At 46.4% G+C, this 22,359-nt stretch overlaps 3 non-coding genes and 19 pseudogenes across 3 annotated transcripts; all 22 read left to right on the forward strand.

Annotated features, from left to right (window-relative positions):
* The first annotated feature begins 12,812 nt into the window (after positions 1–12,812).
* Positions 12,813–12,931, forward strand: LOC136732805 (uncharacterized; annotated as a pseudogene).
* Positions 12,932–13,139: 208 nt separating this feature from the next.
* Positions 13,140–13,258, forward strand: LOC136732834 (uncharacterized; annotated as a pseudogene).
* A 210-nt stretch (positions 13,259–13,468) lies between these two features.
* On the forward strand, positions 13,469–13,587 carry LOC136732876 (uncharacterized; annotated as a pseudogene).
* A 219-nt stretch (positions 13,588–13,806) lies between these two features.
* Positions 13,807–13,925, forward strand: LOC136732711 (5S ribosomal RNA). Its single transcript, XR_010809994.1, has one exon. It is a non-coding gene; the product is annotated as a 5S ribosomal RNA (ribosomal RNA).
* Positions 13,926–14,135: 210 nt separating this feature from the next.
* On the forward strand, positions 14,136–14,254 carry LOC136733159 (uncharacterized; annotated as a pseudogene).
* Positions 14,255–14,470: 216 nt separating this feature from the next.
* LOC136732757 (5S ribosomal RNA) lies at positions 14,471–14,589 on the forward strand. The gene has a single exon (XR_010810037.1). It is a non-coding gene; the product is annotated as a 5S ribosomal RNA (ribosomal RNA).
* A 209-nt stretch (positions 14,590–14,798) lies between these two features.
* LOC136733181 (uncharacterized) lies at positions 14,799–14,917 on the forward strand (annotated as a pseudogene).
* A 209-nt stretch (positions 14,918–15,126) lies between these two features.
* LOC136733023 (uncharacterized) lies at positions 15,127–15,245 on the forward strand (annotated as a pseudogene).
* Positions 15,246–15,459: 214 nt separating this feature from the next.
* Positions 15,460–15,578, forward strand: LOC136732708 (5S ribosomal RNA). Its single transcript, XR_010809991.1, has one exon. It is a non-coding gene; the product is annotated as a 5S ribosomal RNA (ribosomal RNA).
* A 221-nt stretch (positions 15,579–15,799) lies between these two features.
* On the forward strand, positions 15,800–15,918 carry LOC136732848 (uncharacterized; annotated as a pseudogene).
* A 220-nt stretch (positions 15,919–16,138) lies between these two features.
* LOC136733011 (uncharacterized) lies at positions 16,139–16,257 on the forward strand (annotated as a pseudogene).
* Positions 16,258–16,473: 216 nt separating this feature from the next.
* LOC136732954 (uncharacterized) lies at positions 16,474–16,592 on the forward strand (annotated as a pseudogene).
* Positions 16,593–16,808: 216 nt separating this feature from the next.
* On the forward strand, positions 16,809–16,927 carry LOC136733153 (uncharacterized; annotated as a pseudogene).
* Positions 16,928–17,147: 220 nt separating this feature from the next.
* Positions 17,148–17,266, forward strand: LOC136732809 (uncharacterized; annotated as a pseudogene).
* A 217-nt stretch (positions 17,267–17,483) lies between these two features.
* LOC136732937 (uncharacterized) lies at positions 17,484–17,602 on the forward strand (annotated as a pseudogene).
* Positions 17,603–17,817: 215 nt separating this feature from the next.
* On the forward strand, positions 17,818–17,936 carry LOC136733143 (uncharacterized; annotated as a pseudogene).
* Positions 17,937–18,152: 216 nt separating this feature from the next.
* On the forward strand, positions 18,153–18,271 carry LOC136732955 (uncharacterized; annotated as a pseudogene).
* Positions 18,272–18,488: 217 nt separating this feature from the next.
* Positions 18,489–18,607, forward strand: LOC136733154 (uncharacterized; annotated as a pseudogene).
* A 214-nt stretch (positions 18,608–18,821) lies between these two features.
* LOC136733125 (uncharacterized) lies at positions 18,822–18,940 on the forward strand (annotated as a pseudogene).
* A 216-nt stretch (positions 18,941–19,156) lies between these two features.
* Positions 19,157–19,275, forward strand: LOC136733056 (uncharacterized; annotated as a pseudogene).
* A 205-nt stretch (positions 19,276–19,480) lies between these two features.
* On the forward strand, positions 19,481–19,599 carry LOC136733046 (uncharacterized; annotated as a pseudogene).
* A 221-nt stretch (positions 19,600–19,820) lies between these two features.
* LOC136732880 (uncharacterized) lies at positions 19,821–19,939 on the forward strand (annotated as a pseudogene).
* Positions 19,940–22,359: the final 2,420 nt, after the last annotated feature.

The raw sequence follows: 22,359 nt of genomic DNA on the forward strand, positions 1-22,359 counted from the left end.
GCCCATCAACATTCCCCATGGCCTTCCCTGGCCTGTGCTGCAGGGTGAAATGAAAATGTTGGAGACTCAAAAACCACCTCATCACACGGGCATTCCTGTCTTTCGAACGATGCATCCAAGTGAGGGGGGCATGGTCAGTGATCAGGGTGAAGTGCCTGCCCAACAAATAGTATCGAAGACTGTCCAAAGCCCACTTCACTGCCAAACATTCTTCTTCAACTACCAAATAATTTATTTCATTGGATTCCAACTTTCTGCTAAGGAACAACACCGGGTGTTCGTGATCACCCATTCTTTGGGACAAAACCACTCCGATCCCCACCTCAGAGGCGTCCGTCCGGACTATAAATTCTTTCTGAAAGTCAGGTACCATTAAAACGGGGTTGCGGCAGAGCGCCTCCTGTAGGCTCCGGAAAGCCCGGTTTGCTGTATCACCCCATCTAACCATATTGGGTTCTGTAGCCTTAGTCATATCAGTCAGAGGGGCCGCTAAGGTAGCATAGTTGGGAATAAACCTCCGGTAATACCCAGTTAACCCTAAAAATGCCCTAACCTGCTTTTTATTGACAGGCCTAGGCCAAGAGTTTATGGCTTCAACCTTGGATATTTGGGGTTTCACCATACCCCTCCCTACTGTATAGCCCAAGTATTTGGCCTCTTCCAACCCCAAATTGCATTTGGTTGGATTAGCCATCAGGCCTGCTGCATGTATTGAATCCAATACCGCTTGGAGCTGAGACAAATGTGATTCCCAATCTGGACTGTGAATGACCACATCATCTAAATATGCTGCCGCATACGTCCTGTGTGGTCTAAGTATGTGGTCCATCAACCTTTGAAAGGTGGCAGGAGCACCATGCAGGCCAAAGGGCATCACTGTGTAGTGAAACAGACCATCTGGGGTTGCAAAGGCTGTTTTTTCTTTGGCACCCGGGGTCAAGGGAATCTGCCAGTAGCCCTTGGCTAAGTCAATAGTTGAAATATAGCGAGCATTCCCAATATTCTCTAACAATTCATCTACTCGGGGCATTGGGTATGCATCAAACTTTGAAATTTCATTAACCTTTCTAAAATCATTACAGAATCTCCAGGAGCCATCAGGTTTGGAAACCATGACTATAGGGCTGGACCACTCACTGTGGGATTCTTCAATAACCCCTGCCTCCAGCATTTCCTTAACCTCATTTCTAATAGTGTTCCTGCGAGCTTCTGGTACCCTGTAAGGCCTCATATTTACCTTCTTTCCTGGGAGAGACACAATGTTGTGAGAGACTAAATGGGTACGCCCCGGTATGCCTGAGAAAACTTCCCTATTATGTATTATCAAGTCGTTCACCTCCTTCAACTGGTCAGGTGACAAGGCAGCTGCAATATTCACCTTCGGTGTCCCTAGTGGCTGAGGGGGGTAAGTCAACATCAACACTTCCCTGTCCTTCCAGGCTTTTATTAAGTTGACATGATATATTTGTTCTGGGGGTCGGCGGCCGGGTTGCTGAACCTTATAGTTCACTTCCCGTATTCGCTCTATAATCTCATAAGGTCCAATCCACGTAGCCAGAAATTTACATTCTACAGTGGGAACCAACACCAACACCCTATCACCAGGCTGGAACACCCTCAGTGTAGCCTGACGATTATAGGCGAATTGTTGGTGTTCCTGTGCCTGCCTTAGGTGCTCTCTCACAATGGGAGTGACTGTGGCTATTCTCTCTTGCATAGCATTGATGTGCTCGACTACACTCCGGAAAGGAGTGGACTCGTGTTCCCACGTTTCACGGGCTATGTCTAATATCCCCCTGGGGTGCCTCCCATATAACAGTTCAAAAGGCGAAAAGCCCAGGGAAGCCTGTGGGACTTCCCTAATGGCAGACATCAAGTAGGGCAGCATGAATTCCCAATTTTTCCCATCCTTATCGATTACCTTTCTTAGCATGGACTTCAGGGTCCTATTAAATCTCTCAACCAACCCATCTGTTTGTGGGTGGTAGACTGATGTTCTCAACTGCTTAACCTGCAACAATTTACACAGATCGGTCATAACCTTAGACATAAAGGGTGTGCCCTGATCTGTTAATATCTCCCTCGGTATCCCCACCCTACTACACATCAACATTAGCTCTTTTGCAATACCTTTTGAAGCCATGGTCCGCAGTGGAATGGCTTCTGGGTACCTGGTGGCATAATCCAAAATAACCAGTATATACTGATGCCCTCTGGCTGATTTCGGGAGAGGTCCCACCACATCCATAGCTATCCTAGCAAAGGGGGTCTCTATGATGGGCAAAGGGACCAGTGGGCTTCTGAAGGCTGGTTTAGGAGCATGTAGTTGACATTCAGGACATGAGCTACAATGTTCTGTCACGTCTGCATGTACGCCTGGCCAGTAAAACCTCCTCAGGAGTCTATCCTTGGTTTTGTCCATCCCCAGATGTCCCCCCAGGATATGCCCATGTGCCAGATTGAGAACTGTTCGTCTGAATGGGGTGGGAACTAGCAATTGCTCCACAATGTCCACCCCTATCTTATTTACACGGTACAATAGGTCATTTTTTACCATAAAATAAGGATAAGCTGTTGGCGGGTCTGCAGTAGTCATAGGGGTCCCATTTACTACCTTCACATTTTCTTTAGCATAGTGTAGAGTGAGATCTCGCACCTGTGCGCTGCCAAAATCAGTGGGGAGTCCCTCTAACACTGACACTTCTACATTGTCAGCTTCAGGGGTCTCTATGAATGGATTCTCACCCACCCTGCTAGTGCTGGGTTCCTCACCCTCCATAGGGTCATCTACGTCACTACATTCCACCCCTATGTTTTCAGTTTAATTTTCCCCAACCAAAACCTTCACTGTCGACTCAACTGGAACCAGGTCTACTTTTAGCTCTAGTTGTGGGATCAAGGCAACTTCTGGCTTACAGTTTTCAGTGTGCATTTCCAATTTACTATGTTTTCTATCTAGTTTTCCAAAATTAGGAAAATATCGTCCCAGTATCACATCATATGGCATGTTGGGTACCACACCGACTTCGTAATCTAGTTTCCCGGCCTCTGTCTGTATGTTTACAAGGGCTGTGGGATAGGGGCGTGTGTCACCATGTGTGCATGTGATACTGAGCTCCTGATGTCTATCCAGCTTGTTGGTCGCTACTAATTTTTCTGTGACCAGTGTAACCATACTGCCAGAGTCGAGTAGAGCAGCCACTTCTTTCTCATCGACTATCACTGTACACATGTGTTTTGGATTAGGTACTCCGCCTATGAAAACATCCGTCCCAACAGGGCAGGCATAAAATACCGGTTTCTCTTTCCCCATATCACACACATTACATTGCATTGGTTCCTCTCTACCTGGGCAGTGGGCCGCAATATGTCCTACTTTGTCACAATTGTAGCAGACAATTGGTTGTGATGGTGACCCCCTATAACCCTTAGTCTCGGCTTTAGGCCCCACCTTTGCCCCCCCCAGTCTTGCTCTTTTCTTCCAACCCAGCGCGTCATGTTTCCCAGAGTACTTTGGAACCATCTTACCCGGTCCGCTGGTTCGTCATGGCCTGGGGAACGAGTTTTTAACCTCCGGTACATGCTCTGCTGCTCCGGCTGTATAGAACCGCTCTACAATGGCCACCAAGGTGTCAGCGGACAGCACCTCATTCTGGCCAACCCAGCGTCGAACGTCCTTGGGCAAACAGCGTTGGTAGTTGTCAAGGACTATGGCCTCCACCACCTCGGCTGATGAATGGACCTCTGGCTGTAGCCATTTCCTGGCCAGATGGATCAGATCAAACATCTGCGTTCGGATTGGTTGTCCTGGTTGGTAGGCCCACTGCTGAAACCGATGTGCCCTCACTGCGGTGGTCACGCCCAATCGGGTCATTATCTCCGCTTTCAATTTATCATAGTCCTGGGCGTCCTTCAGCTCCAGATCAAAGTACGCTTTCTGTGCATCCCCTGCCAGATAAGGTGCCACAAGCCCTGCCCAGGAATCTTTTGGCCATCCCTCTCTCTGCTGTCCTCTCAAAGGTCATAAGGAAGGCCTCAACATCGTCCTGTTTTGTCATTTTCTGCAGAAAGTGATTGGTGCGGGGAGTGGAATGGGTTGCAGCCCCCTGTGGCCCAATCCTGGTTGCAAGTGCTTCAACACTCTCTTTCAGCTCTTTAGTCACCTTTTCCTGCTCTTCTCTAAACATTTTATTTGTATCATGCTGGACCTGCTGTGCTTCCTGATGCATCCGCATAGCATCCTGGTGAGCCACCTGCTGCACCCTGGTCGCTTCCTGTTGGGCTATTACAGCCTGTAGTTTTTTTTTTTTGGATAAAAAAATTCACTCAGCCAGTCTGGGTTTCATGAGGTGCTGCCCGCATTCTACACCAAATGTGACAAAACGCCTTGGCTGTACACATGTGCGGGTCTTCTCTGTGATCTTCTTAGGAGTAAAAACCAGTCATGACCCAGGGAGGAGGTTGCAAATACAGGGCTGTGCCTGTATGTTTACTTCAAACAAAACAAATCTGAAAACAAAACCTAACTCACACTGGAGTTGTAACTAATCTTACATAATCATTCTATTTTAAACAAAGTCTGGAATAAATAAGTCTTGGCTTTCTCCTTATGAGCTACCTCTGTTTTCCAGATAACTCACCCTATTGTCTCTCACTTCTCTCTCTCTCAGGCCCGCCTTATATACCTGGTGAATAATTGAGGAAGTAACACCAAGTGACCACATTAGGTGCTAGAATGGCTGCCTGAGGGTTTCTGGGGAGTGTAGTTGCCTAGGGTCGGTATTCTACCCTAGAGTACACACCTTGCAGCAGACCTGGCCTGACATATCTGCCATGTATGACCCTGCCCCTTGGTTTGTCACAATACATACATACATACATATACACGGAAAATAAATAATAGAATTATGAATCACAATAAGATGTAATGAAGTACAGAAAAAGAAAATGTAATAAAATGTGATCTTTAATACATACAAATAAAGAAAATAGGTATACCATTTCCAGATTCCTTTTTTGAAATACAATGACATGCATTACAAACGAGTATTTACATTATATTTACAGCCGGTGCTCGTGTGTCACTGTGTCCCTCAGGCTGTGGTTGGCGCTGACATATTGGGCAGAATGTGTCCCTTATTTTGGGCTAAAGCTTTCTGTGGAGGGGAACGTGGGTGAGTTTGTACCATTCTTGGGGGGCTCTGCCTTGTTGGGGCGGAGCTGTGATCCAGGTGAACAGCAGATCGGGCATAGGTGGGCATGTGGGCAGAGGAGTAGGAAGGCCGGTCAAGCAAATAAGCTTGCTAAGGTACGCAGCAGCAGCAAGCAGCCCCCCCATCCAGCCAGCCAGCCAGTCTGGCTGGCAGTGACTGAGTGGTTGACAGACGGCAAGCAACGGAATGTACGTGCTCTGTGATGTCATAGCAGTCAGCTGAGAGAGGCTCGTGATGTCATGGCTGAGCTGGCTGGCTGTCTGGCTGGCTGGCTCTGTGTGTGTGTGTGTGTGTGTGTGTGTGTGTGTGTGTGCGTGTGTCTGTCTGTCTGTCAATTCATTTCAATTCAATTCAAAGGTGCTTTATTGGCATGATCTATCACAATATTGCCAAAGCAGATACAAATGTTCTATCAATCAAGACAAAACATTGCAATACAAGATTCAGTGGAACAAATATAGTACACATTGAAATAAAATTAAGTAGGATATAAACCATATTTGTTGTTTGTATCAAAATTTGTGTCATGACATCAGAAAAATCACTGTTTTTATTTTGTTTTGCAAATGGAGTGCCACAGGCTGGTGTCTACACACTGTCTCGCAGGCTGTGGCAGGTGGATACATATTGCGCTGCTAAGAAGGCAGTGCGCTCCTCCTCTCCCAGCAGGACGGGGAGTTTGCAGCAATCGGGGATCATGCTGAACTCAGGGATATGCATTTTTAATATTTTAAAGTATGTCTCCCTGATTTTTGTGTATTTAGGGCAGGACAGCAGGAAATGCGCCTGTGTTTCGACCTCCCCTAGGTCACACTGGCTGCACAGCCGCTCTTCTCTGGCAACCCAGAATTTTCTGTAGCGGCCTTTTTCAATGGCGAGGCTGTGGTCACTGAGCCTGTATTTAGTTAGATTTTGTCTCTCTTTTATATTTTGGATTTTTAAGTATTCAGCCAATGTAATGTTTCTATTCAGGGCCTGGTAGCATTCCAATTTGTTTTGTAATTCTAATTCGTGTCTCTAATCTTTTGTGTATTTGCTTTTCAGGTACATGTCAATTTTCCCAATTGTTGTTGTTTTGGTCATTGTGTGTTCGGGCTCTGTGAGCCTCAGAGCCGTGGGGGCGTTTCTGTGTACGTGTAAGATGTTTTTATTAAATTCTAGGTGGAATATTTCCATGGGGCTTTTGTCCCAATTGTTGTTATTGAGGTTCATGAGGGGACCCCACACTTCGCTCCCATATAGCAGGATTGGTTGGATGATGGAGTTTAATATTTTAATCCAAATACTTATTGGTATTGTTGTTTTCCCAAATTGTGTCTTTATGGCATAAAATGCCCGGCGTGCCTTGTCTTTTAATGCGTTTATAGCCAGGCTGAAGCTCCCTGACGCACTGATGGTCAGGCCAAGGTAGTTGTATCTGGTGCAGTGCTCTAATCCAGTGCTGCCCAGAGTGAAGCGGTACCTGTTTCCCTGAGATGGGGCTTTTTTCTGGAAAACCATAACTCTGGTCTTGTCCAGATTGACTGCCAGGGCCCATTTCTGACAGTACTGCTCTAGCAGCGCCAGGTTCTGCTGAAGCCCCTGCTCTGTGGGCGACAGCAGCACCAGGTCGTCTGCATAGAGCAGGAACTTGATCTCTGTGTCATGGAGAGTTAGGCTGCGGGCGTCAGACTGCTCCAACACTGTGGCCAACTCGATGATGTAGATGTTGAACAGTGTTGGACTCAGACTGCAGCCCTGTCTCACTCCCCGCCCCTGAGTGAAGAACTCTGTTCTTGAGTTGCCAATTTGAACTCCGCATTTGTTTTCAGAATACATTGATTTAATGATGTCATAAACTTTACCCCCTACACCACTCTGTAGAAGTTTATAAAATAATCCCTTGTGCCAGATTGAGTCAAATGCCTTTCTAAAGTCTACAAAACAGGCAAATATTTTTCCTTTATTGTTTTGGGTATATTTATTTATGAGGGTGTGTAGAGTGTAAATATGATCGGTTGTGCGGTGTTTTGGTAGGAAGCCAATCTGACTCTTATTCAGGACACTGTGCTTGGTAAGGAAGGCCAGTATCTGGGCGTTGATGATACTGCAGAACACCTTCCCCAGGTTACTGCTCACACAGCTGCCCCAGTAGTTATTGGGGTCTAATTTGTCTCCACTTTTAAAAATCGGGGTGATCAATCCTTGATTCCCGACCTCAGGGAAACACCCGGCTCTCAGCACCAGGTTAAAGAGTTTGAGCAGAGCCTCCTGCAGCTGCGGGCTGCTGTGCTTCAGCATCTCAGGGCTGATGCTGTCGGGGCCGCTGGCTTTCCTGGGTTTGAGGATTTTGAGTTGATGTTTTAGTTCCTGTATTGTAAATGGGTTATCTAAGGGATTTTGGTTATTCTTAATGATTTCTTCCAATTTATTTAGGTTTTTTAATATTTTAACCTGTTCTGGCTTTGGATTGTTTTCAACATTTTGGTAAAATTTTTCAAAGTGTGTTTTCCAGATTTCTCCATTTTGAATTGGTATTTCATTTTTTGTTTTTGGGGTATTTATTCTGCCCATATAGTGGTCTTTTTTCTTACTGAGGAGTTGCTTGTAGTGCCGCAGGGCCTGGCAGTAGCTGAGGCGAGCCTCCTGGTTGTCGGGCTCTCTGTGTTTAGTGTTGGAGAGATGTCTCAGGTGTTTCCTAGAAGTTTCACACTCCTGGTCACACCACTGTTCTTTTTTTCTTTTAGACGATTTCATATTTTGGTTTTTAATTGTTTTAATGTTTGATTTTAAAGCCAGTCTCTCAAATATTTCATTCAGTGTTTTGGTGGCTGAGTTTATTCCGTTTTGGTTTATTTGATAGTGTGAGGATTGATATCTGTCTAACATGTTTTCAATCTCATCACTATTCAGGGCTCTTGTGTAGTTCTCTGTGCTGGGCTCTGACCATCTCTAACTGGGTGGCAGGGAGACCAGTTTTGTGGGAAGTTTGGCTCTGACTTGTGGCTGCGCTGATCTTTTTAGGTAAAGTGCTATTTGGCTGTGGTCTGATAGTGGAGATTGTTGTCTGACTATAAACGCATTGTTGGCTTGTGGGTCCAGGTCAGTTATGGCGTAGTCCACCACACTGCTGCCCAGAGCCGAGCAGTATGTGAATCTCCCCAGAGAGTACCCCCTGGTCCTGCCATTGATGATATGTAGACCCAGGCTTTTACATAGGCGCACTACCTGCTTCCTGCTCTTGTTTACCACGCTGTCGTGGCTGTGTCAGTGTCTCCGAACAGGTGTGTGTTCCCCTCTGTATTGATGTAGTCCATCTCTCTGCCAGTCCTGGCATTGAGATCGCCACACAGCAGTACAGAGCCCAGGGTCTGGAAGTGGCAGATTTCGTTTTGAAGCTCATGAAAGCCTTCCTCATTATAGTAGGGGGAGTCTGCGGGTGGCATATAAATTGCACATAGGTATATATCTGTGTTATTTTGTAGGGTGTCTTTTCTGATTTTCATCCACAGGTGTGTGTCTCCTCTCTGTACTGGGCATAGGGCTGCTCGGAGCTCCTCCCTGTACCACACGATAATCCCCCACGAGGCCCTGCCACACCTGACTTTGGGTTTTTTATAGGAGGGCACAATCAGCTCCCTGTATCCATTGTATCCATCCAGTGTATAGACATATCTGCACAGCACCAAGTCTCTACAAGAATGAAAACATCTGAACTATTTACAGTGTTGATCAGTTCAGGGCCTGTGCTCTTCATTCCAAAAGTTGAGGAGTGTAAACCCTGCATATTCCAACTGCTTATTTTAAAGGACATGTTCATATATTTTATTATACTTGTCTCTTCTACATAAGAAAGTTTAATTTGTGGTCTACAACTGATATTATATTACTATTAATAATTATATATGGATATACATAATAATCACTCAAAGATTTTATCTTTGCATCAAAATATCAGAATAATTAAATCACATTTTTTCTTACTCTCCATCTCCACAACCATATATATGTGTGTTGAGGCTCAGTTAACTCAGCAGTGTGGAACAGATGACACTGAGGAGTTGCCTTATCTGGGCCAGCTGGGCAGCATCGGGCCTCCAGGCTCTGGAAGCCGCTGCTGCGTGGCTGTGTGGCTGTGCTGGTCCCCGGCTGTCCGCTCTGCTGTGCTGGACGGGCCCTCTGGGGATGGGGGGGTGGGGAATGGGGCCGCGGGGTCTCAGGGGCTGGGGCTGGGGTGGAGCCGGTGGCTGGGGATGTGGCCGGGGGCTGGGGGGTTTGCTCCTGGTCTCGAGGTGGGGGTGTGTGGGGTTTCGGCCCAGGGTTGTGTCCTTGAGGACCTTTGAGATGATCCTCACACCCGTCTTGTTGAGGTGGACGTGGTCATACAGGTGATGTGGCTGGATGTCTCAGTGGTGTGCCAGGTGGACGTTGGGGAGGAGGGCACATCTTCGGGACACTTCTGCGTTGATGGCCTGGATGATGTGCAGGGGCACGTCTGTGCGGGGCAGCAGTGTGGAGATGGAAATTTTGGCAGTTGGGAATTCCTCTGTGGCTTTCGTTGCTACCTGTCTCAGGGCTGAGGCCACATCGCCCCTGCGGGCACTCAGGTCGTTAGTGCCGGTGTGGATGAGGATGTGTTTGACTTGGCAAAGCCTCCTCTTGGAGAGCAGCTCCAGGGCTCTCTGTGCTGTGGAGCACCAAAGCTTTTTCACTTTTCGCCCAGGGAAGAGGCGCCTCTCAACCAGGAACTTCCCATTGGATTCGCTCAGAATGACCACCTCTGCGTTGACCTGCCACTCCGGGTTTGCGTCGGGAGTGGTGGGGGCAGCGGGTGTGTTTTGGGGGAGTGGCGTTTCAGGGGGTTGTGTATTAGTGGCAGGTCTGGTGATAGTGGGTGTGTCAGGAGTGGTGGGGAGTGTGGGTGGATCAGTGGGTGCGTCAGGGGTTGGAGGTGTTGTGGGGTCAGTGCAGTGCAGTCTCTGTGCTCCAGTGATGTGTAGCTCCTCTCTTAGCTCCTCCAGCTGGCTCTGCAGGCTCCTTAGCTGGCTGTGCTGGGGTGTCCTGGTCAGCTCCTCCCTCGCTCTGCGCAGCTCCGTCCTCAGGGTTTGGCTCTGCTCCTCCAGGTCTCTCACTGCTGCTCTCAGCTCATGGATCTCAGCCTTGTGCTGCATCTTTAGTCTGTGCATCTCATCCCGGAGCTGATCGCACAAGGAGGTCTGGGCCAGGGTGCTCAAGGTCTGCTCCCTGAACTCCGCAAACTCCAGCTCCAGCACTGATAGGCATTCCTTTAGTGTTTTAATGTTGCTGGAGAGTTTTGGGGAGACAGGGGGGCAGTCTGTGGGAGATGGGGCACTGTCTGGCTCCGTGTGGCTGGGGGCAGACTGCAGGGTGGCCGGCTCTGGCTCTTGTTTCTCTACCTCAGTCTGCTGCTTTGAGGTGTGGAAGCCGAGAGCTAATTGGTCCAGGCTGCTCTCGCTGCCCTGCACCATGATGGTCCCGTTGTGGTATACATTAAAAGTGAGCATCACACTGTCTGTGTCTTTCTCTACCAGCACTGAGATCTGCCTGCCTCTGCTAATGCCCCTCTTGTTGTTATTGGGGTATGTCTGGCACAGGGTTTTGTGAAAGGCGGTGTAGAACAGTAGATTGTTCTTGACCCTGTTTTCTCCTTTACCGGTGTAGTCTAGGATGAGGGTCTCAGGAGATGCTCTCATCACAGCTTGTTTGTAGTCCTTCTTAGCCTGTGCAGAGCGAATGTCTTCAGGGTATCGGATTTCAAAAGGCAGCTCTGCAGTCAGACTGCTGTTTGATAGATTTCTATCAGTCTCAGTGGCAGTTGGGCTCTCTCCTACTGTCACTCTATTCAAATCGGAGCTCTGCATTTTCATTGGCTGAGTCAACTACTGAGAATGCTTATTTATTTTATTAATACATATTTTTTTGTGTAATTATTTGTCTCTTACCTCCAATTCTTGTCTTCAGCTTTTCTTTTCTGACTTTTCTTCCTGAACTGTCTCTCTGCTTTCTTCTTTTTGTGTTTCTCTTAAAATTATTATTTTTTGAATACTTTTTCTTCTGAATTTCTATTCCATGTCTTCTGTGTATGTTTATAGTGCTATATATTCATTTGTAAATGACAAATTAAATCCGCTTATGTATAAAAACAAATGTTTTTTAGGAGCTCATTTTCCTCCCTCTCTCTCTCTCTCTCTCTCTCTCTCTCTCAATTAATTTCATTTGTATTGTCAAAGCAATTGGACATACATACACATACATACATATACACTCACCTAAAGGATTATTAGGAACACCTGTTCAATTTCTCATTAATGCAATTATCTAATCAACCAATCACATGGCAGTTGCTTCAATGCATTTAGGGGTGTGGTCCTGGTCAAGACAATCTCCTGAACTCCAAACTGAATGTCTGAATGGGAATGAAAGGTGATTTAAGCAATTTTGAGCGTGGCATGGTTGTTGGTGCCAGACGGGCCGGTCTGAGTATTTCACAATCTGCTCAGTTACTGGGATTTTCACGCACAACCATTTCTAGGGTTTACAAAGAATGGTGTGAAAAGGGAAAAACATCCAGTATGCGGCAGTCCTGTGGGCGAAAATGCCTTGTTGATGCTAGAGCTCAGAGGAGAATGGGCCGACTCGATTCAAGCTGATAGAAGAGCAACTTTGACTGAAATAACCACTCGCTACAACCGAGGTATGCAGCAAAGCATTTGTGATGCCACAACACGTACAACCTTGAGGCGGATGGGCTACAACAGCAGAAGACCCCACTGGGTACCACTCATCTCCACTACAAATAGGAAAAAGAGGTGAGACATTCAGATGGTAGAGTCAGAATTTGGCGTAAACAGAATGAGAACATGGATCCATCAAGTCTTGTTACCACTGTGCAGGCTGGTGGTGGTGGTGTAATGGTGTGGGGGATGTCTTCTTGGCACACTTTAGGCCCCTTAGTGCCAATTGGGCATCGTTTAAATGCTACGGCCTACCTGAGCATTGTTTCTGACCACGTCCATCCCTTTTTGACCACCATGTACCCATCCTCTGATGGCTACTTCCAGCAGGATAATGCACCATGTCACAAAGGTGGAATCATTTCAAATTGGTTTCTTGAACATGAAAATGAGTTCACTGTACTAAACTGGCCCCCACCGTCACCAGATCTCAACCCAATAGAGCATCTTTGGGATGTGGTGGAACGGGAGCTTCGTGCCCTGGATGTGCATCCCACAAATCTCCATCAACTGCAAGATGCTATCCTATCAATATGGGCCAACATTTCTAAAGAATGCTTTCAGCACCTTGTTGAATCAATGCCACGTAGAATTAAAGCAGTTCTGAAGGCGAAAGGGGGTAAAACACAGTATTAGTATGGTGTTCCTAATAATCCTTTAGGTGAGTTCATCGTAGCTCTTAATACTCTCTATCTGTCTGGAGGAGATTTAATTGAAGTATTGTACACGCACCCAGCTACTGTCAACACCCTTTCCTGCACTGATATTTTTTCCTCCATTATTCTATATATTTTTTTTTTTTTTTGCTGGAAATTCCGTCAATACCCGCCAGCCTTTAAGAGACATCATGCAGCCAGACATCTCGGCTTGCGGCCACACCGTCCTGAATGCGCCCGATCTCGTCAGATCTCGGAAGCTAAACGGGGCAGGACCTGGTCAGTACTTGAATGTGAGACCTCCTGGAAATACCTGGTGCTGCAAGCTTTTACGTCTCCTGGGTAACTTCATCGTAGCTCTTAATACTCTCTTTCTGTCTCCAGGAGATATAATTGAAGAATTGTACACGTACCCGGCTACTTTCAACACCCTTTGCTGCACTGGTATATTTCCCTCTATTTTTCTTTTTTTTTTTGCTGGCAGTTCCGTCAATACCCGCCAGCCTTTAAGAGACATCATGCAGCCAGGCATCTTGGCTTGCGCCCACACCATCCTGAACGCGCCCGATCTCGTCAGATCTCGGAAGCTAAACGGGGCAGGGCCTGGTCAGTACTTGGATGGGAGACTTCCTAGAAATACCAGGTGCTGCAAGCTTTTTACGTCTCCTGGGTAACTTCATCGTAGCTCTTAATACTCTCTTTCTGTCTCCAGGAGATATAATTGAAGAATTGTACACGTACCCGGCTACTTTCAACACCCTTTGCTGCACTGGTATATTTCCCTCTATTTTTCTTTTTTTTTTTTGCTGGCAGTTCCGTCAATACCCGCCAGCCTCTAAGAGACATCATGCAGCCAGGCATCTCGGCTTGCGGCCACACCATCCTGAACGCGCCCGATCTCGTCAGATCTCGGAAGCTAAATGGGGCAGGACCTGGTCAGTACTTGAATGTGAGACCTCCTGGAAATACCAGGTGCTGCAAGCTTTTACGTCTCCTGGGTAACTTTATCGTAGCTCTTAATACTCTCTTTCAGTCTGCAGGAGATATAATTGAAGAATTGTACACGTACCCGGCTACTTTCAACACCCTTTCCTGCACTGATATTTTTCCCTCCATTTTTCTATTTTTTTTTTTTTTCTTTTTGCTGGAAGTTCCGTCAATACCCGCCAACCTTTAAGAGACATCATGCAGCCAGGCCTTTCGGCTTGTGGCCACACCGTCCTGAATGCGCCCGATCTCGTCAGATCTCGGAAGCTAAACGGGGCAGGGCCTGGTCAGTACTTGGATGGGAGACCTCCTAGAAATACCAGGTGCTACAAGCTTTTTACGTCTCCTGGGTAACTTCATCGTAGCTCTTAATACTCTCTTTCTGTCTCCAGGAGATATAATTGAAGAATTGTACACGTACCCGGCTACTTTCAACACCCTTTGCTGCACTGGTATATTTCCCTCTATTTTTCTTTTTTTTTTTTGCTGGCAGTTCCGTCAATACCCGCCAGCCTTTAAGAGACATCATGCAGCCAGGCATCTTGGCTTGCGGCCACACCATCCTGAACTCGCCCGATCTCGTCAGATCTTGGAAGCTAAACGGGGCAGGACCTGGTCGGTACATGAATGACAGACCTCCTAGAAATACCTGGTGCTGCAAGCTTTTACGTCTCCTGGGTAACTTTATCGTAGCTCTTAATACTCTCTATCTGTCTGGAGGAGATATAATTGAAGTATTGTACACGTACCCAGCTACTGTCAACACCCTTTGCTGCATGATATTTTTCCATCCATTTTTCTTTTTTTTTTTTTTTTTTTTGCTGGAAGTTCCGTCAATACCCGCCAACCTTTAAGAGACATCATGCAGCCAGGCCTCTTGGCTTGCGGCCACACCGTCCTGAATGCGCCCGATCTCGTCAGATCTCGGAAGCTAAACGGGGCAGGGCCTGGTCAGTAGTTGGATGGGAGACCTCCTAGTAATACCAGGTGCTGCAAGCCTTTTACGTCTCCTGGGTAACTTCATCGTAGCTCTTAATACTCTCTTTCTGTCTGGAGGAGATATAATTGAAGAATTGTACACGTACCCGGCTACTTTCAACACCCTTTGCTGCACTGGTATATTTCCCTCTATTTTTTTTTTTTTTTTTGCTGGCAGTTCCGTCAATACCCGCCAGCCTTTAAGAGACATCATGCAGCCAGGCATCTTGGCTTGCGGCCACACCATCCTGAACGCGGCCGATCTCGTCAGATCTCGGAAGCTAAACGGGGCAGGACCTGGTCAGTACATGAAAGTGAGACCTCCTGGAATTACCTAGTGCTGCAAGCTTTTACGTCTCCTGGGTAACTTTATCGTAGCTCTTAATACTCTCTTTCTGTCTGGAGAAGATATAATTGAAGAATTGTACACGTACCCGTCTACTTTCAACACCCTTTGCTGCACTGGTATTTTTCCCTCTATTTTTCTTTTTTTGTTTTGCTGGCAGTTCCGTCAATACCCGCCAGCCTTTAAGAGACATCATGCAGCCAGGCATCTCGGCTTGCGGCCACACCATCCTGAACGCGCCCGATCTCGTCAGATCTCGGAAGCTAAACGGGGCAGGACCTGGTCAGTACATGAATGTGAGACCTCCTGGAAATACCTTGTGCTGCAAGCTTTTACGTCTCCTGGGTAACTTTATCGTAGCTCTTAATACTCTCTATCTGTCTGGAGGAGATTTAATTGAAGTATTGTACACGCACCCAGCTACTGTCAACACCCTTTGCTGCACTGATATTTTTCCATCCATCCATTTTTTTTTTTTTTTTTTTGCTGGAAGTTCCGTCAATACCCGCCAACCTTTAAGAGACATCATGCAGCCAGGCCTTTCGGCTTGTGGCCACACCGTCCTGAATGCGCCCGATCTCGTCAGATCTCGGAAGCTAAACGGGGCAGGGCCTGGTCAGTACTTGGATGGGAGACCTCCTAGAAATACCAGGTGCTGCAAGCTTTTTACGTCTCCTGGGTAACTTCATCGTAGCTCTTAATACTCTCTTTCTGTCTCCAGGAGATATAATTGAAGAATTGTACATGTACCCGGCTACTTTCAACACCCTGTCCTGCACTGATATTTTTCCCTCCATTTTTCTATTTATTTATTTTTTATTTTTTGCTGGAAGTTCCGTCAATACCCGCCAGCCTTTAAGAGACATCATGCAGCCCGGCCTCTTGGCTTGCGGCCACACCGTCCTGAACATGTCCGATCTCATCAGATCTCGGAAGCTAAACGGGGCAGGGCCTCGTCAGTACTTGGATGGGAGACCTCCTGGAAATACCTGGTGCTGCAAGCCTTTTACGTCTCCTGGGAAACTTCATCGTAGCTCTTAATACTCTCTATCTGTCTGGAGGAGATATAATTGAAGTATTGTACACGTACCCGGCTACTTTCAACAGCCTTTGCTGCACTGATATTTTTCCCTCCATTTTCCTTTTTTTTTTTTTTTTTTTTTTGCTGGAAGTTCCGTCAATACCCGCCAACCTTTAAGAGACATCATGCAGCCAGGCCTTTCGGCTTGTGGCCACACCGTCCTGAATGCGCCCGATCTCGTCAGATCTCGGAAGCTAAATGGGGCAGGACCTGGTCAGTACTTAAATGTGAGACCTCCTGGAAATACCAGGTGCTGCCAGCTTTTTACGTCTCCTGGGAAACTTCATCGTAGCTCTTAATACTCTCTTTCTGTCTCCAGGAGATATAATTGAAGAATTGTACACGTACCCGGCTACTTTCAACACCCTTTTCTGCACTGATATTTTTCCCTCCATTTTTCTTTTTTCTTCATTATTTTGCTGGAAGTTCCGTCAATATCCTCCAGCCTTTAAGAGACATCATGCAGCCAGGCCTCTTGGCATGCGGACACATTGTCCTGAATGCGCCCGATCTCATCAGATCTCGGAAGCTAAACGGGGCAGGGCCTGGTCAGTACTTGAATGTGAGAACTCGTGGAAATACCTGGTGCTGCAAGCTTTTTACGTCTCCTGGGTAACTTTATCATAGCTCTTCATTCTCTTTTTCTGTCTGGAGGAGATATAATTGAAGCATTGTACACGTACCCGGCTACTTTCAACACCCTTTGCAGCAGTGGTATTTTTCCCTCCATTTTTCTTTTTTCTTTTTTATTTTGCTGGAAGTTCCGTCAATACCCTCCAGCCTTTAAGAGACATCATGCAGCCAGGCCTCTTGGCATGCGGACACATTGTCCTGAACGCGCCCGAACTCATCAGATCTCGGAAGCTAAACGGGGCAGGACCTGGTCAGTACTTGAATGTGAGACCTCCTAGAAAAACCTGGTGCTGCAAGCTTTTTACTTCTCCTGGGTAACTTTATCGTAGCTCTTAATACTCTCTTTCAGTCTGGAGGAGATATAATTGAAGAATTGTACACGTACCCGGCTACTTTCAACACCCTTTCCTGCACTGATATTTTTCCCTCCATTTTTCTATTTTTTTTTTTTTTTTTAATGCTGGAAATTCCGTCAATACCCGCCAGCCTTTAAGAGACATCATGCAGCCAGGCGTCTCGGCTTGTGGCCACACCGTCCTGAACGCGCCCGATCTCGTCAGATCTCGGAAACTAAACGGGGCAGGACCTGGTCAGTACTTGGATGGGAGACCTCCTGGAAGTACCAGGTGCTGCAAGCTTTTTACGTCACCTGGGGAACTTCGTCGTAGCTTTTAATACTCTCTTTCTGTCTGGAGGAGATTTAATTGAAGAATTGTACACGTACCCGGCTACTTTCAACACCCTTTACTGCACAGATATTTTTCCCTCCATTTTTCTTTTTTCTTTTTTTTTTTTGCTGGAAGTTCCGTCAATACCCTCCAGCCTTTACGAGACATCATGCAGCCAGGCTGCTTGGCTTGCGGCCACACCGTCCTGAACGCGGTCGATCTCATCAGATCTCGGAAGCTAAACGGTGCAGGGCCTCGTCAGTACTTGGATGGGTGACCTCCTGGAAATACCAGGTGCTGCAAGCTTTTTCGTCTCCTGGGTAACTTCATCGTAGCTCTTAATACTCTATTTCTGTCTGGAGGAGATATAATTGAAGAATTGTACACGTACCCGGCTACTTTCAACACCCTTTGCTGCACTGATATTTTTCCCGCCATTTTTATTTTTATTTTTTATTTTTTCTGGAAGTTCCATCAATATCCGCCAGCCTTTAAGAGACATCATGCAACCAGGCATCTCGGCTTGCGGACACACAGACCTGAACGCGCCCGATCTCGTCAGATCTCGGAAACGAAACGGGGCAGGACCTGGTCAGTACTTGGATGGGAGATCTCCTGGAAATACCAGGTGCTGCCAGCTTTTTACGTCTGCTGGGTAACTTTATCGTAGCTCTTGATACTCTCTTTCAGTCTGGAGGAGATATAATTGAAGTATTGTACACGTACCCGGTTACTTTCAACACCCTTTGCTGCACTGATATTTTTCCCTCCATTTTTCTTTTTTCTTCATTATTTTGCTGGAAGTTCCGTCAATATCCTCCAGCCTTTAAGAGACATCATGCAGCCAGGCCTCTTGGCATGCGGACACATTGTCCTGAATGCGCCCGATCTCATCAGATCTCGGAAGCTAAACGGGGCAGGGCCTGGTCAGTACTTGAATGTGAGAACTCGTGGAAATACCTGGTGCTGCAAGCTTTTTACGTCTCCTGGGTAACTTTATCATAGCTCTTCATTCTCTTTTTCTGTCTGGAGGAGATATAATTGAAGAATTGTACACGTACCCGGCTACTTTCAACACCCTTTGCTGCAGTGGTATTTTTCCCTCCATTTTTCTTTTTTCTTTTTTAATTTTGCTGGAAGTTCCGTCAATACCCTCCAGCCTTTAAGAGACATCATGCAGCCAGGCCTCTTGGCATGCGGACACATTGTCCTGAACGCGCCCGAACTCATCAGATCTCGGAAGCTAAACGGGGCAGGACCTGGTCAGTACTTGAATGTGAGACCTCCTAGAAAAACCTGGTGCTGCAAGCTTTTACGTCTCCTGGGTAACTTCATCGTAGCTCTTTATACTCTCTTTCTGTCTGGAGGAGATATAATTGAAGTATTGTACACGTACCCGGCTACTTTTAACACCCTTTGCTGCACTGATATTTTTCCCTCCATTTTTCTTTTTTCATTTTTTTTTGCTGGAAGTTCTGTCAATACCCTCCAGCCATTTAGAGACATCATGCAGCCAGGCCTCTTGGCTTGCGGCCACACCGTCCTGAACGCGCCCGAACTCGTCAGACCTTGGAAACTAAACGGGCCAGGGCCTGGTTAGTACTTGAATGTGGGACCTCCTGGAAATACCTGGTTCTGCAAGCTTTTTACGTATCCTGTGTAACTTTATCGTAGCTCTTAATACTCTCTTTCTGTCTGGAGGAGATATAATTGAAGTATTGTACACGTTCCTGGCTACTTTCAACATCCTTTGCTGCACTGATATTTTTCCCTCCATTTTTCTTTTTTCTTTTTTTTTTTGCCGGAAGTTCCGTCAATACCCTCCAGCCTTTAAGAGACATCATGCAGCCAGCTCTCTAGGCTTGCGGCCACACTGACCTGAACGTGCCCGATCTTGTCAGATCTTGGAAGCTAAACGGGGCAGGGCCTGGTCAATACTTGGATGGGAGACCTCCTGGAAATACCTGGTGCTGCAAGCGTTTTAGTCTCCTGAGTAACTTCATTGTAGCTCTTAATACTCTCTTTCTGTCTGGAGGTGTTATAATTGAGGATTTGTCCACGTACCCGGCTACTTTCAACACCATTTGCTCCACTGGTATTTTTCCCTCCATTTTTCTTTTTTTTGCTGGAAGTTCCGTCAATACCCGCCAGCCTTTAAGAGACATCATGCAGCCAGGCTTTTTGGCTTGCGGCCACACCGTCCTGGACGCACCCCGTCTCGTCAGATCTCGGAAGCTAAACGGGGCATGGCCTGGTCAGTACTTGGATGGGAGATCTCCTAGAAATACCAGGTGCTGCAAGCTTTTTACGTCTCCTGGGTAACTTCATCGTAGCTCTTAATACTCTCTTTCTGTCTGGAGGAGATATAATTGAAGAATTGTACACGTTCCCGGCTACTTTCAACACCCTTTCCTGCACTGTTATTTTTCCCTCCATTTTTTTATTTTTTTATTTTTTATTTTTTGCTGGAAATTCCGTCAATACCAGCCAGCCTTTAAGAGACATCATGCAGCCAGGCATCTCGGCTTGCGGCCACACCGTCCTGAACGTGCCCGATCTCGTCAGACCTTGGAAACTAAACGGGCCAGGGCCTGGTTAGTACTTGGATGGGTGACCTCCAGGAAATACCAGGTGATGCAAGCTTTTTACGTCTCCTGGGTAACTTCATCGTAGCTCTTAATACTCTTTATCTGTCTGGAGGAGATATAATTGAAGTATTGTACACTTTGTCTTAGGGACAGTCTGGCTAGCAGTGACTGAGTGGTTGACAGACGACAAGCAACGGAATGTTCGTGCTCTGTGATGTCATAGCAGTCAGCTGAGAGAGGCTCGTGATGTCATCGCTGAGCTGTCTGTCTGTCTGTCTGTCTGTCTCTCTCTCTCTCTTTCTCTCTCTCTCTCTCTCTCTCTCTTCCTCTCAATTCAATTCATTTGTATTGTCAAAGCAATTGGACATACATACATACATATATATATATATATATATATACACTCACCTAAAGGATTATTAGGAACACCATACTAATACTGTGTTTCACCCCCTCTTGCCTTAATTCTACATGGCATTGATTCAACAAGGTGCTGAAAGCATTCTTTAGAAATGTTGGCCCATATTGATAGGATAGCATATTGCAGTTGATGGAGATTTGTGGGATGCACATCCAGGGCACGAAGCTCCCGTTCCACCACATCCCAAAGATGCTCTATTGGGTTGAGATCTGGGGACTGTGGGGGCCAGTTTAGTACAGTGAACTCATTGTCATGTTCAAGAAACCAATTTGAAATGATTCGACCTTTGTGACATGGTGCATTATCCTGCTGGAAGTAGCCATCAGAGGATGGGTACATGGTGGTCATAAAGGGATGGACATGGTCAGAAACAATGCTCAGGTAGGCCGTGGCATTTAAACGATGCCCAATTGGCACTAAGGGGCCTAAAGTGTGCCAAGAAAACATCCCCCACACCATTACACCACCACCACCAGCCTGCACAGTGGTAACAAGGCATGATGGATCCATGTTCTCATTCTGTTTACGCCAAATTCTAACTCTACCATCTGAATGTCTCAACAGAAATCGAGACTCATCAGACCAGGCAACATTTTTCCAGTCTTCAACTGTCCAATTTTGGTGAGCTTGTGAAAATTGTAGCCTCTTTTTCCTATTTGTAGTGGAGATGAGTGGTACCCGGTGAGGTCTTCTGCTGTTGTAGCCCATCAGCCTCAAGGTTGTACGTGTTGTGGCTTCACAAATGCTTTGCTGCATACCTCGGTTGTAACGAGTGGTTATTTCAGTCAAAGTTGCTCTTCTATCAGCTTGAATCAGTCGGCCCATTCTCCTCTGACCTCTAGCATCAACAAGGCATTTTCACCCACAGGACTGCCGCATACTGGATGTTTTTCCCTTTTCACACCATTCTTTGTAAACCCTAGAAATGGTTGTGCGTGAAAATCCCAGTAACTGAGCAGATTGTGAAATACTCAGACCGGCCTGTCTGGCACCAACAAACATGCCATGCTCAAAATTGCTTAAATCACCTTTCTTTCCCATTCAGACATTCAGTTTGGAGTTCAGGAGATTGTCTTGACCAGGACCACACCCCTAAATGCATTGAAACAACTGCCATGTGATTGGTTGGTTAGATAATTGCATTAATGAGAAATTGAACAGGTGTTCCTAATAATCCTTTAGGTGAGTGTATATACATACATACATACATCCATACATGCTAGAAAGTCATTATAATGTTATCTTAAAGGCTAACTAAGCAGAACATATATCATTATAGAACAGAGTTCATAGGTCAACACATGGTTTTAGGGAACAGGCACGTAGGTCATACCGTTTGACAATGTCTCCAAGGTTCTCATCGTAAATAACAAACAGAAATCCAACTATCTTCTGGGCTGACCTTCTAGCTTGACCGTATCTTTCTTAAGTATACAAGAGAGAAAAACAGGTGTAAGAAAATAATTTCTAATTTTCCTTCTACACATATATACATACATACATACATATGTAGCGTTATGTTGGGTGTATTTGGATAAGAGCATTTGGGCTCTGAGCTGAAGCACTGATCTAAAGAAGACCTCTCCCCCCCCAAAGTTATCAGATTTCCTTAGCTCATCAGCTTGGAACTGGTTTGCATCAAAGTGACAGTTTTGGGGAGGATGGCACCGAGAAGAGGCCAAATAGTTTGGAATTCTGCTATGAGATGTCTGGAGAAAGGGGCCTGTAGGTGATAAAAACTCTTTGAAGTGGATGAGAGCCGAAATCCCGACATAGAGCTACGAACCCAGGCCAACCGGCATTTCCAAAAGATGGCATGGATTGACATCAGTCATAAATAAAGCCTCCCTCCAATAGGACACTAGGGGCTGAAACCGAAATCCAATCTCAAGAACTCAGGGACCAATCACCTACTGATCTGACAGACTATAAGGAACAGCGGACAGTCTTTCTCTCTCTCTCTCTCTCACCTGAACCAGAAACTCGCTGCCACAGCTCAACCTGTAGCTCTGTTGCCAGAACCGGAATCAGAAACCAACCAAGTCTTTGCCGGC

The sequence above is a fragment of the Amia ocellicauda genome, unplaced genomic scaffold, assembly GCF_036373705.1.
Source record: "Amia ocellicauda isolate fAmiCal2 unplaced genomic scaffold, fAmiCal2.hap1 HAP1_SCAFFOLD_35, whole genome shotgun sequence".
In the NCBI taxonomy this organism is placed as follows: Eukaryota; Metazoa; Chordata; class Actinopteri; order Amiiformes; family Amiidae; genus Amia; species Amia ocellicauda.